Below are 13,276 nucleotides of genomic sequence, written 5' to 3'. Positions count from 1 at the left end.
TAGCTAATATAAAACTATAGATGATATAAAATATTATGGAAATTGTTTAATAAAAGCTAAAATTTTGTGTTATATCAGTTATTTAGAACCACGTGGTCGAAGTAAAAACATGTTGTATCATCTTTACAAGCTTTTAAATTACAATTTTTCCGAAAATAAAGACAAAGTTAGTTTTCTAACTAAACACCAAAAACGACTAACTAGACGTTTTAAAATCTATTTCCTCGTTATATATGAAAATGAATTGAGTTGTTTGAAATTTTTCTATTATTTTTTCATTATATTTATTTCTAAACGTCTCGAATAATGTGCATTAAATAAATATGAAAACAAACCGTTCCAATAATTATTTAAAATAAAATCAGCTGATATGTATTGTGGTAAAAATTCACTATTGATGATATATCACATGTTTATAAAATAAAAACGAACATTCCGCACACAATTTTTCACTACACACATGTTGTACAAAAAAATTCCGCAAACTTTGTAACGTAGTGTAACCGAAAATTGTTCTTAGAGATAGAGACGTTCAGGTGGCCGTGGATAACCGATTATAAATGACGGAGCCAGAAAGCGTCGCGGCGCCATAACGAATTCGCACCTTTATAATATACACTCGTTTATTTTTGGATTTTTGTCTATATTGGACTCAAGGAAAATTCGATTGGAGTATATTTAAAACTTTTCGTATTCGTAGTACGTTGACAGTTGTAAAATAACCAGATGCAAGTTATTTTTATACATTAAGAGTTATTTCACGCAAATGAAAATATTATTATGGTTAGGAATGTAAAAATAAAACTATCATCAGATAATATCATGACACCATCAACTGCAGAATAACGTAGTGCCATCTATGAGTTCTTAGTCAAACGTAGAAAGAAAGGTCATAAATAAAAATGCGTTATTTCCACACACTTTTCAAAAAATCTCACTATACCTTCTGTTCCAATATAAAAACATCAAGCATGTATAGAGTCTTACTCCTTAACTCGGCCTTCGGCTTTGCGAACAAAAAACACACAAACTGGGCCAGATCAGGGCTATACGGTGGGTGTTCAATCTCTGTGAAGCCTCATTCGTGTACAGTAGCCTTGGAAACCGAGGCAGTGTGGACTAGAATATTGCCATGAAGCTAGCCTAAGTTCCTTATAAGTCAGAGTCAATTTCTCAAAGTCAAAATATTGTAGCCCTCGTTTTTTTTTTGGTGTTATTCGTGATTTCTTTTGTCGCAGGACCTTCCGTACGTTCATTTGAACCCATAATTTTTGTCTTTTTAATCGTATATTGTATAAATTGGGGCATTTTCAGAGGGTATTTTACTTCATACTCGTTCTATATCATACAGGGTTTACCAAAATGTATTCATATAAGAGGTACATTCGAAATTATCGTTTTGATTGGAATATATCGAAATGTCAGGTTTTATTTGTTTTTTTTTATGATTTTCTATGTAAATAAACTTGAAATCGTGATTTCAAAAGAATTGTAAAGAAAATTATATAAAAAAGTCTAAAAAGTAAAAATTTGAAAAATAAAACATTGTCTAGTGGTATATGTCGATAAAAGGTACATAGGGTTTAAAAAATGAGTTTTGTACACTGGAAAACATACTTTTCCACGTGAACTTCATCAATTCTTCACCCTTCATTTGGTAATTATACAGGGTTTGTGAGGAAAATAATACATCGCTTGTTTATTCCATAATTCTGGTATTGTAGTGATTTTTTTTATCGGTGTAGTTTAATCATAATTTTTGTCTTTTTAATCGTATATTGTATCAATTAGGGCATTTTCAGAGGGTATTTTACTTCATACTCGTTCTATATCATACAGGGTTTACCAAAATGTATTCATATAAGAGGTACATTCGAAATTATCGTTTTGATTGGAATATATCGAAATGTCAGGTTTTATTTGTTTTTTTTTATGATTTTCTATGTAAATAAACTTGAAATCGTGATTTCAAAAGAATTGTAAAGAAAATTATATAAAAAAGTCTAAAAAGTAAAAATTTGAAAAATAAAACATTCTCTAGTGGTATATGTCGATAAAAGGTACATAGGGTTTAAAAAATGAGTTTTGTACACTGGAAAACATACTTTTCCACGTGAACTTCATCAATTCTTCACCCTTCATTTGGTAATTATACAGGGTTTGTGAGGAAAATAATACATCGCTTGTTTATTCCATAATTCTGGTATTGTAGTGATTTTTTTTATCGGTGTAGTTTAATCATAATTTTTGTCTTTTTAATCGTATATTGTATCAATTAGGGCATTTTCAGAGGGTATTTTACTTCATACTCGTTCTATATCATACAGGGTTTACCAAAATGTATTCATATAAGAGGTACATTCGAAATTATCGTTTTGATTGGAATATATCGAAATGTCAGGTTTTATTTGTTTTTTTTTATGATTTTCTATCTAAAGAAACTTGAAATCTTGATTAATTGTTAAGAAAATTATATAAAAAAGTCTAAAAATTAAGAATTTAAAAAAAACATTGTCTAGTGGTATATGTCGATAAGAGGTACATAGGGTTTAAAAAATGAGTTTTGTACACTGGAAAACATACTTTTCCACGTGAACTTCATCAATTCTTCACCTTTCATTTGGTAATTATACAGGGTTTGTGAGGAAAATAATACATCGCTTGTTTATTCCATAATTCTGGTATTGTAGTGATTTTTTTTATCGGTGTAGTTTAATCATAATTTTTGTCTTTTTAATCGTATATTGTATCAATTAGGGCATTTGCAAAGGGTATTTTACTTTATACTCGTTCTATATCATACAGGGTTTACCAAAATGTATTCATATAAGAGGTACATTCAAAATTATCGTTTTGATTGGAATATATCGAAATGTCAGGTTTTATTTGTTTTTTTTTATGATTTTCTATCTAAAGAAACTTGAAATCTTGATTAATTGTTAAGAAAATTATATAAAAAAGTCTAAAAATTAAGAATTTAAAAAAAACATTGTCTAGTGGTATATGTCGATAAGAGGTACATAGGGTTTAAAAAATGAGTTTTGTATACTGGAAAACATACTTTTCCACGTGAACTTCATCAATTCTTCACCTTTCATTTTGTAATTATACAGGGTTTGTGAGGAAAATAATACATCGCTTGTTTATTCCATAATTCTGGTATTGTAGTGATTTTTTTTTTCGGTGTAGTTTAATCATAATTTTTGTCTTTTTAATCGTATATTATAACAATTAGGGCATTTGCAAAGGGTTTTTTAGTTCATACTCGTTCTATATCATACAGGGTTTACCAAAATGTATTCATATAAGAGGTACATTCGAAATTATCGTTTTGATTGGAATATATCGAAATGTCAGGTTTTATTTGTTTTTTTTTATGATTTTCTATCTAAAGAAACTTGAAATCTTGATTAATTGTAAAGAAAATTATATAAAAAAGTCTAAAAAGTAAAAATTTGAAAAATAAAACATTCTCTAGTGGTATATGTCGATAAGAGGTACATAGGGTTTAAAAAATGAGTTTTGTACACTGGAAAACATACTTTTCCACGTGAACTTCATCAATTCTTCACCCTTCATTTGGTAATTATACAGGGTTTGTGAGGAAAATAATACATCGCTTGTTTATTCCATAATTCTGGTATTGTAGTGATTTTTTTTTCGGTGTAGTTTAATCATAATTTTTGTCTTTTTAATCGTATATTATAACAATTAGGGCATTTGCAAAGGGTTTTTTAGTTCATACTCGTTCTATATCATACAGGGTTTACTCAAAAGTCCTATAATTGATCAAGTGATCTGTTTGGTTTTCGATTGGTTAAAACTCTTCTCGACTTTTACGTTGCTGCCAATATTTCAAAATTAAAAATGATTTAAATCAGTGCTACCAACAAAAATCACGATACAACAAGGCGGAATTCACATCAAAACGCGAAAAGTCCTACAATTGATCAGCTGATCTGATTGATTGGAGTTCAAATGCAAATAGATTTTTCCATTGTAACTTGTATCCGATAAATTTTTTATAAATTAGTGGTGTTAGATCTTAATTGTTAGCTATTTGAATCCATGTTATTTCAGCTAATTATCAATTATTTTGGTTCCACCAAATGGATCTTCTCGTTTTTCGATAATACTAATACTGATAATTACCGACTGATCATCATTAAGTGTTTAGATCATATAATTTTCCCAAATTTTTAGTGGCAACGAGGCAGAGCACTATCAAAAAAGCTATAATTTTATGACCTTTTTTTCTATTTTTCACAGTTTTGAACTTTTTTTAAGACTATAAAACTTATTTTCTTTTAATATTAAAGGGTTTTCCAATAAGAGGTGTTATTTTGAACAGCCCGCTATTTCGGTAAATGTCACTTTTGAAGCTGTCATTTTTTGACATTTGACAAGTAGAAACTACGCCATTAATGAAAATGGAACGATACACGCTTCAACAACGCATTTAAATTATTAAAATTCACTATAAAAATGCTGAAAGTTTGGCAGAGACGGTTCGTAAAACTAAAACATTTCTGGGTCGACGTGAAGCACCTTCTCGGACCGCAATACAGAAATTGGTGGAAAAATTTGAGCTGTTGGGACAAGTTAGTGATATGAAGAATAAAACCCGTGCACGTCGCTCAAGAACAACTGAGAATATTGCTGCTGTAGCCCAAAGTGTTGAAGAAAACCCAGATTTGTCCATTCCTCGTCGTTCTTTGGAATTAGCCATTCCACAAACGTCATTACACCGTATTTTGCATAAAAACTTGGGTCTTAAGGCCTATCAGTTCAGTTCAGTTAACAGAAGAACTCAAGCCGGCCGATCATCAACAACGTCGTGTCTTTGCTGATTGGGTCTTTGAAATGCATGAAAATGATCCGGATTTTCATCGAAAAATCATCTTAACTGATGAGGCCCATTTCCACCTTGGTAGTTACGTCAATAAACAAAATTGTCGAATCTGGGGCTCGGAAAACCCGAAAGTTATTGTTGAAAATCCTTTCCACCCTCAACGCATAACTGTTTGGTGCGGTTTATGGTCCGGCGGTGTCATTGGACCTTACTTTTTCGAAAATGAGGCTGGAGCAATAGTTACGGTGAATGGATTGCGCTATCGAGAGATGATTAATGATTTTTTATGGCCGGAATTGGATGGTATTGATTTGGACAACGTTTATTTTCAACAAGACGTATCACACAAGCAACGAAACCATCTCGATCTTTTACGGGAAAAATTTCCGGGCCGTGTTATCTCTAGAAGAGGTGATCACAATTGGCCACCGAGATCTTGTGATTTAACACCTTGCGACTTTTTCCTTTATGGCCAACAAAGAAAGATAAGTTCTACGCCAACAGTCCAGCATCGATTCAAGATGGAATTCGTGAGGCTATCGAGGACATAGGGCAGCCGCTTTGCAATTTGGTTACGGAAAATTTCATGAAAAGGATATGGTCCTGTAAGCGCAGTCGTGGCGGCCATTTGGCTAATTATTAACGGCATACCTTCCTCTTTATAATGAAATAAACATCCGATCATTTATCTCAAAAAATGGCATTTTTCTTTGAATATCAAAATAACACCTCTTATTGGAAAACCCTATATATAAATTCAAAATTTCCAGTTATATATCTTATTAACTGATCATGTTTTTTACACAATAAGTTTGATAATGAAATAATTTTTTGCATGATGTCATTTTTTACCACTAGACCATAATTATAAACAACCGCATTAGTTATACCAACCTCCCAACATTTGTCTAGATTGTTATTTAAAAGTAATTTGCCAGAATGTCAGTAATGTTATTTAATTCTTTAATAGTTAGTTACTCAAGCAGAGTTACAGTTAGGTTCGCCAATCCTTGAAATGCTGTGATAACTTCGGGTTTGTGTTCATTAGATTAATGTGTCTATAAACTTGAGAAGAAATAAAAACCAAACCGCGCCAAGGTACATATAACGGTGATTAAAGAAATGGTTGGTGATTTTTTAACAACATGATTTGACAGGAACTTTTCCAACAAAAACTGTTGATTCAAATTTTTCTTTTCGGTTAAAGCGGAGAAAAATAAGCGAAACTAGATATTAGTAGGGGTAGGTAAACTTAAGAAGAAGCAAAAATGAAGAAAATAGATTGGCTAGTGATAAAAAATGATCGAAAATAAAATCCTAGAGGCTACAGAATGTAAATGAATGAAAATACTACACAACCACAATAAATCTCAAATATATAACACATCACTTAAAAAGTCGAGTGATTAACAAAGAAAAACACAGTTTTTTGACAAAAATCGATTTTATTCATTCATTCCAACGCTTTTCTAACTTCTCGATTCTATGTTTCAGATTCAGCAATTGCTTCTACATTTCAGCTGAATTTTTCACCGACGAGCACTTTTTTTAAGATCAAAGAATAGCTAGTAGTCGCTGGGGGGGGGGGGGTCAGATCTGGACTATAGGGTGGATAAGGAGGCATTTCGAAGAGTAATCCGTTCATTTAAACTATCGTTACCATCGACTTGTGAATCGGTGCATTGTCTTGGTGAAACAATGGTTGTTTCTTCGATATATGAGGCCGTTTATCATCGATTTTTGCATTCAAACCATCCAACAACTCTATGTAGTATTCGCTTTTGATTGTTTCTCCCTTTTGGAGATAGTCGATTGAGTTCGCATCCGAAAATACTGAAGCCATAACCTTCCCAGCTGACTGTTGTGCATTTGGACGCTTCGGACGTGGTTCACCGACTGCATTCCACTCAGATTTTGATCACTTTGATTCCGGAGTGAAGTGATGGATCCATGTTTCAACCATCGTCACATATCGGTGCAAAAAATCTGATTTATTACGTGTAAATATGTCCAAACACTGAAGCATCAACACGTATTGGCGTGACGGCCAGGTATGCAGCAGGTGATTGATGTGAATAGTAGATGACTGCGCATCTTACCCGGTGTGAAGAAGTGCAACGAAAATTCATCGAAAAAAGAGTCGAGTCGAGAAATATCAAAATGGCCGAATTGATGTTCATGATTAAACTGGCCACGAACGCAAATCTGTCGCTACAGACGACATTATTGAACAAGTTGACAAATCGGTTAGGGAAACTTGAAGATCCAACATAACTGAATTATAGAAGGAATTTCCGGAAGTTACAAGATCTCTTTTATACTTTATCGTTACTGAACAGCTAGGATAGAGGAAGTTTGCGCTCGCTGGGTCCCAATAATGTTGACTGACAATCGCGAGACTGATTAAATGGGTGCAGCTTTTGATTTTCTTGGTTGTTGCAATGAAGAAGATTTATTTAAATTCATTGTGACAGCACACAACACATTGGATACACATAACTTCTCCAACGAGATCAACAAAATTCAACAACCGTGAGATTATGGCAACTGTTTTTTGAGACCAAAAAGATGTAACTCAAAGAGTCGTTCAGCAAAGGATATTTTCTAAGGCGGGTGATTTTATTGAAGCAGGCGCTTGCACTGATTGATTTCACTTTTTACATACCATCGGAGGTTGAAAAAAAAACAACCCTATATCAATATTATTAATAGATTGACTTACAACGGATAATTCTTCCAAATATACTAATCAACTTATTTTAGTAACGGCCAGTGCATGTCTCTTTATTAAATTAATGATTTTGATTTGGCAATCTTACAATTCAAGTGACGTATTTTGGAAGAAATGATGACGTTCACTAAAAAAAATTTGTATCCAAGTTCGCCAATGTCTGCCAATTTACGGCAAGGTTATTAGTCGAAGGGTAACTATATTTTTTAGACTAAAACCAAGTTTTTATCAAATTTTAACAAATAAAACAAAGTTTTAGCTCCTTCAGAATGACATCCCTTGATACAAAAATAAGGGTTCATTTCGTACCTGTTCTATTTATATATTTTCGGTATCAAAGTTTTTCTTTTATTGTGACATAATTTCCATTTGTTTTTCGTGGTGTTAGCGACATAAAATGCGCCCTAGGTGTTTCCAGAAGAAAAGGTAATTTTCTCTTCGCACACGCTCATATTTCAAATTTCATAGTTTTGTTTCTCGCGAGCATATAGAGAACAATTCAGATTTTTTGTAGCACAATTTCTGGCATTGACATGAGATTCCCACTTTACATTTTTATTACTTCACTTCCTTGTTACATAAATAGCGATCGCTGTCATTTTCACTTTCAACGAGATGGATTTCGTATTTTCAAAACGGATATTTTATATCGAAAGTGCACCTAATAAAGTTGGAATTTTATTTTGATTCGTTTAATGTCAAACATGATAGCAGTTGGGTAATGTTTAATTCAATATGATTTCCTTCATTCATTTTGTATGCATAAACTTATTCTCCATTCTATTTCTAACTTGAAGGACTGTAACAAGCATCAGAAAATTCCGATGAAAATACCGGGGAAGTTTTAAAGAAACCCTCATTCCTACGACTAAAGTAGGGTGTGATTCCCAAAAGATCATCTTGAAATTTTCGCCATAGTTTGTCCTTGATTAGAGAAAATAATCTCTACAAGGATTTTCACACACATTTTCCTCAAAGTTATAACAAAAATATTGATTTTGTAGAACAAAGTTTTAAATAGAAAAGGAAACTCATGAAAAGCTCTACAAAAAAAGCTTTTTACATCTTTTATGTGAAATTTCTTTTGGCTGTTGTAATCCAGGATCAAATTGACAATTTTTTTCATGGACAGCATCGCACGCCTGTTACAGAGAGGGTAGCCACCCCTTTTTTACATACTTGGAGCAGATTGGGTGGATTGTCTCTTCTAATCAATGACAACCTTTGACAAAAAATTCAGTAAAATCAATGGGTTGATAATGGAATTTTATCCAATGACACCAGTTATAAACAAAGTGTCCCAAACAGGAAACTGTCCCATTATTTGTATTAAATAAAATATTTAGTTTGATTTTGACTTCTAATAGTAGTAGTTCAAAGTTTTGTTCCACAGATTTTAGTGTTTTGTTACAATGTAACTCGTGATAGTAGTTGTCATGAAGATTAAACAACTCGCGAGGGGGGAAGATGGTGGAACTCGGGATCTTAATTATGAAATGAAAAACAAAACCAAAATATGGGTGATTCCGTTCTAACTGTGATTTTTTGTATTCAAAATTTCAAGATTTTAAAATTTAACTTTTCTAACTTTTTTATGCATATTATTCATCTATTTTACTGTAAAAATAAAACTCTAAGAGGAATTTACTACAACTTCAAAGTATCACGAGCAAGACACAAATGTCGGATTTTGAGTTCCACGGTACTGACTCATTTATCCACGGTACTGACATGGTAACTTAAGATATTAAACAACAAGTGCATCAATTTTCCTCAGTTTGATCATAAACATTAGAATTTATAAGGTAATTAGTTTAAATCATTTGTTACGACAAAAAAAATTAATAATTTATCGGTAAATTCTAGGAATGGACATGACACGGTACTGACATTCAAGTGATGTAGTATAAGTTTTCTTCAAGTGGCAAGTTATATTGTATAAAAATAATGTTTAAATATCTTAAGAATTATTCAATTAACACAAAATTTTTATTAATTGATTATTAATTAATGACTAGTACAAAAAAACAATACAGGACATTGAATATCACAGTTAGAACGGAATCACCCATATATATTTACAGTATATTTAAGTAAAAAGTATTTTACAACTTTGGACAGTACTTAAAATGCCATCCATGTAAAATGCTGACGAGTTTTTCAAACAATTTAAATTCATTCCAGATCAAAATGATATTAATTAAATCATTTTCCAATGAAATGAATTCTCTTCGGTCAGTTCTTAGAAGATCTGTATCATTTATAAAATTGTGAATTTATGTTAGGTAATCTAATTGAATCTAACCTAACCTAATATCATCTAATATAACTTAACCTAAGCTAAATGATTCAGAAATTCTAGATTTCAATTTTTGTTGTTTCAAATTTAAAACGTGGGTTAGGTACTGAATTACAGGTAATACCTTGATGAATAACAAGTTGTATTATGTACTCGGACTCTCTTTTCGTTTACCTGTCAACTGTCACCTGTCACCTGTCACCGTCCCGGGTTGGCGTATCCTTATCTCAACATTGAATACATCTAAATACTGTGTATGTTTTTCTTTACCGTATATTTTGAACACAATTTTTTGTATTATAGGAAAATCCACTTTAAAAATTATGTTTTTGAAAACAAACTAGTTGCAAGTGAGTACGTTAACTTTAAGTTGGACCAAGAGCAACAAACAATGTTTAAGTGGTAAATTTAGTACTTTTAGTTGTTCTTCGTGGAGTTTGAGTATACTGAATAGGAAACCAGTTTCTGTTTGTTATCAAGTTTACATATTTACTATTTCGAAAAAAAATTAAATTTAATTAGATTCAATAATAAAAAGTGGAAAATATCCGCCAAATAATTCATTAATGATACATACACCATATAACTGTACACTGCCAAGATTTCGAGACATAATTCGTTGGAAATGTAGCCAAAGGAATGTACAACTTAGTTTCGTACCGAACTTTTCACGTGTACGAATAGATACTCTTGGATAAATTCCAAATGTGTTTGCCGAAATTACCCGTCCCTTCGAAATATGATGCGTCGCTTGTGAATATTCTAACAATCTATTTTACTGGACCGTGAATCAATTATTAATTTTTAAATCGATCATTTCAATACGTCCAAGCTTTATTTCATTTCATAAAACAGTCCAGAAGATATATTTTTATAATTTCACGATTAATATTTTTCATTTTTATTTATTATTTCAAATCTACATATTATAATTACAAGCCATAATCGGTGTCGCTTCCCGTAGGGCCCTATTTGAAATTATTGATCGAAATGACTTTAAGACGTCATCTGTTTACGTCGCCTGTCATATCTAGTAGATTCAGTTTAACGAGAAAGTTTTGAGGCGTTTTAGAGAAGAAAAAAATATCTGAGAGGACGTGTGGTAACAAACAGTGTAGCCAAGATCTTTAAAAGGTCCTTGAAGTACTTGGTTTGACCTAGAGATGGCGGTAGTAGCTTGAAAAACACTACCATCTTAGTTTGAAGACGCCATGTTGTTCAGTATTTGTTTGGCAGCCATCAATAGTGAACGTTTTCAGTGAATTTGTGAACATGGAAAAAATTAGTCCAACCAATATAAAAGCTGAACTAGATTCTATTTTGGATTTGCTCTTTCTTTATCAACAGTAAAATATTGGGTAGCAGAGTTTGATCGAGGTCGTTCAGCTGGTGAAGACCATCATCGTAGTGGTCGACCAAATGAGGTAACGACTTTAGAAATGTTGAAGAAAATCCACTGGATGATCGTCGACTGGAAGTGCGCGAGCTAGCATAAATAGTAGGTAGTTTAAAAAGTCTGAAAATTGCGACATGAGAAAGCTGTACGCAAGATGGGTGCCGCGTTTGCTCAAAATGAAACAAAAAGAGCGTCTTGAAGATGTTTCCATCGAGTTTTTGGCAATGTTCCACAGAAATAAAGCCGAATTTTCATAACAATAGACCGAAAAGGGAGAGCCGTCTCCAAAGAAGGCAAAGATGTGGAATAATAATAAGCGAAAGCGGCAGTATTTGGCTAAAAAGATAGTGTCAAAGCCAAAACCTGCATCGACGAAATTAACAAATCTACTGAGAACATAGAGAAGAAGCTATACGAAGTGCTACGAAAAAGAAAAGATCGAAAGGGATGGAAAATTTTAGGAAAAAAAGAAACTAAACCCCCAAGTCTTGCATCCGTAATGGTAGGTGGACGTGAGGATTAAGTATTCTAGTTTCTACGGGGTTCGTTATTCTATGCACCTGTTCTTTCTTACAGTACGAAAGTTGTAAATAAGTTATTAGCAGCATCAACGACTAACAAACTATTTTTATCGTGTAGGTCTGTAGGTTAGCAATAAATCTATAGTGTTGGAAATATATGAAGCGGTGAATTTATGTGGTAATAAATATTTTCACGGAACACAACATCCAATACTATAATATGAGTAAGTATAACAAAAAACCATAATTCCAATTTTTACTGGTTTATATATAAGATTCGTTATGTATCCCAAAACCGAATAATGATTCATGATATTTGACAAAGATTTATTCATGAAACCATATACGGAGATCATATGCGTTTTTATGTTTTTTCTCTGCGAAATTGAGGAGTACAGAGCCATTTTGAATATTATTTATTCATTTATCCAACAAGTTATCAGTTTATACTCGTATGCGTGAATAAATACGGAAAATTCATCGGTAAATTTTTGAAAAAACAGCTCGTGGTGGTTGGAATTCACTGAAAACCAGTTATCTCCACTAGTGGACGAAGTTTTTTAACAGTTTTTTGAGCTTATTATCATTTGTATTCTTTTCCCCAGAAAAGTCTTGAAAATCCACACCTCTAATTCCTTATTTTCTCTTTCTACATGTTTGGAAAAGGATTCCTTATTCCCTATCTTCCTTATTTAGTCCAAGCACTTTCTTCATGATCTTCTTCACTTGATAGTACTTTGATTGTAAGAATATTACATCCATACAACTTAACTACTCTATGAACTTGTTCCACGTGCCATTTTTTTCATGAAAACCCAATAGATGATGAGGAATAATGTTTTTGTTGGTATTGGTTCCATTTGTTTCAAGTTTTTGACTTGACATGACTTAGATTAACAAGAGGAACCGTTGGTGATATTCGTACTGAACACACTGTTTACACTACACTAACACTCACGATTACACCGTTTGACAACGTGCAGGTGAAGTACCCACAACCTCTACCAAGCACGAAAATATTGTCCACGTATTTTGTGGTGCAAGATCTAAGCGTGACTATTAAAAAAATAGCTGAAGATAATGATAACAGATCCACAGAAGCGAGTTTGTTTCGAACAAAAGATGTTAAGTGTAAAATCGAATTAAAATTTAAATTCGACCCGTTATCCAAATGTTCTTTTCGATTACGAAACCATCTGGTTTATTATCTTAAAACAGAATTTAATTACTGTTATATGAATAAAGCATTTTTCGCTTTGGCTTATAATTAATATTCTTTTGTGAGTTTTCCCCGAAAACATTCCAGTGTTTTTGTTTCTTTGTAAGCAGAGAGCTGATATTTCATCTTGTTATAAATTGATGTAAAATATCAATACTAAATGGAATTGAAAGTCACCATAAAAAGTATCAATGAAAAAACAGTTATATACGAGGGTTGAAATAATAATACAATAATACAACTCATAATTTCACATAA

General features: G+C 32.3%; 1 protein-coding gene across 5 annotated transcripts in view; it reads right to left on the bottom strand.

The window, feature by feature from the left end:
• LOC130903630 (carboxyl-terminal PDZ ligand of neuronal nitric oxide synthase protein) overlaps window positions 1–13,276 on the bottom strand; it is a 92,651-nt gene that overhangs the window by 24,266 nt on the left and 55,109 nt on the right. For 2 of the 5 annotated variants that reach the window (XM_057815851.1, XM_057815852.1), the window contains exon 1: window positions 336–590. The exons of 2 other annotated variants lie outside the window; for them this stretch is intronic. The gene's annotated coding sequence lies outside the window, so the exon portion shown is untranslated. Of the gene's footprint in view, window positions 1–335; window positions 591–13,276 lie in introns of those variants that run through there. One more of the 5 variants, XM_057815853.1, reaches the window with a different exon arrangement.

Source organism: Diorhabda carinulata, chromosome 2 (assembly GCF_026250575.1).
Source record: "Diorhabda carinulata isolate Delta chromosome 2, icDioCari1.1, whole genome shotgun sequence".
Classification (NCBI taxonomy): domain Eukaryota; kingdom Metazoa; phylum Arthropoda; class Insecta; order Coleoptera; family Chrysomelidae; genus Diorhabda; species Diorhabda carinulata.
Note: the sequence above shows the minus strand (reverse complement) of the source record. Positions and strands in the feature narration are given on the sequence as shown.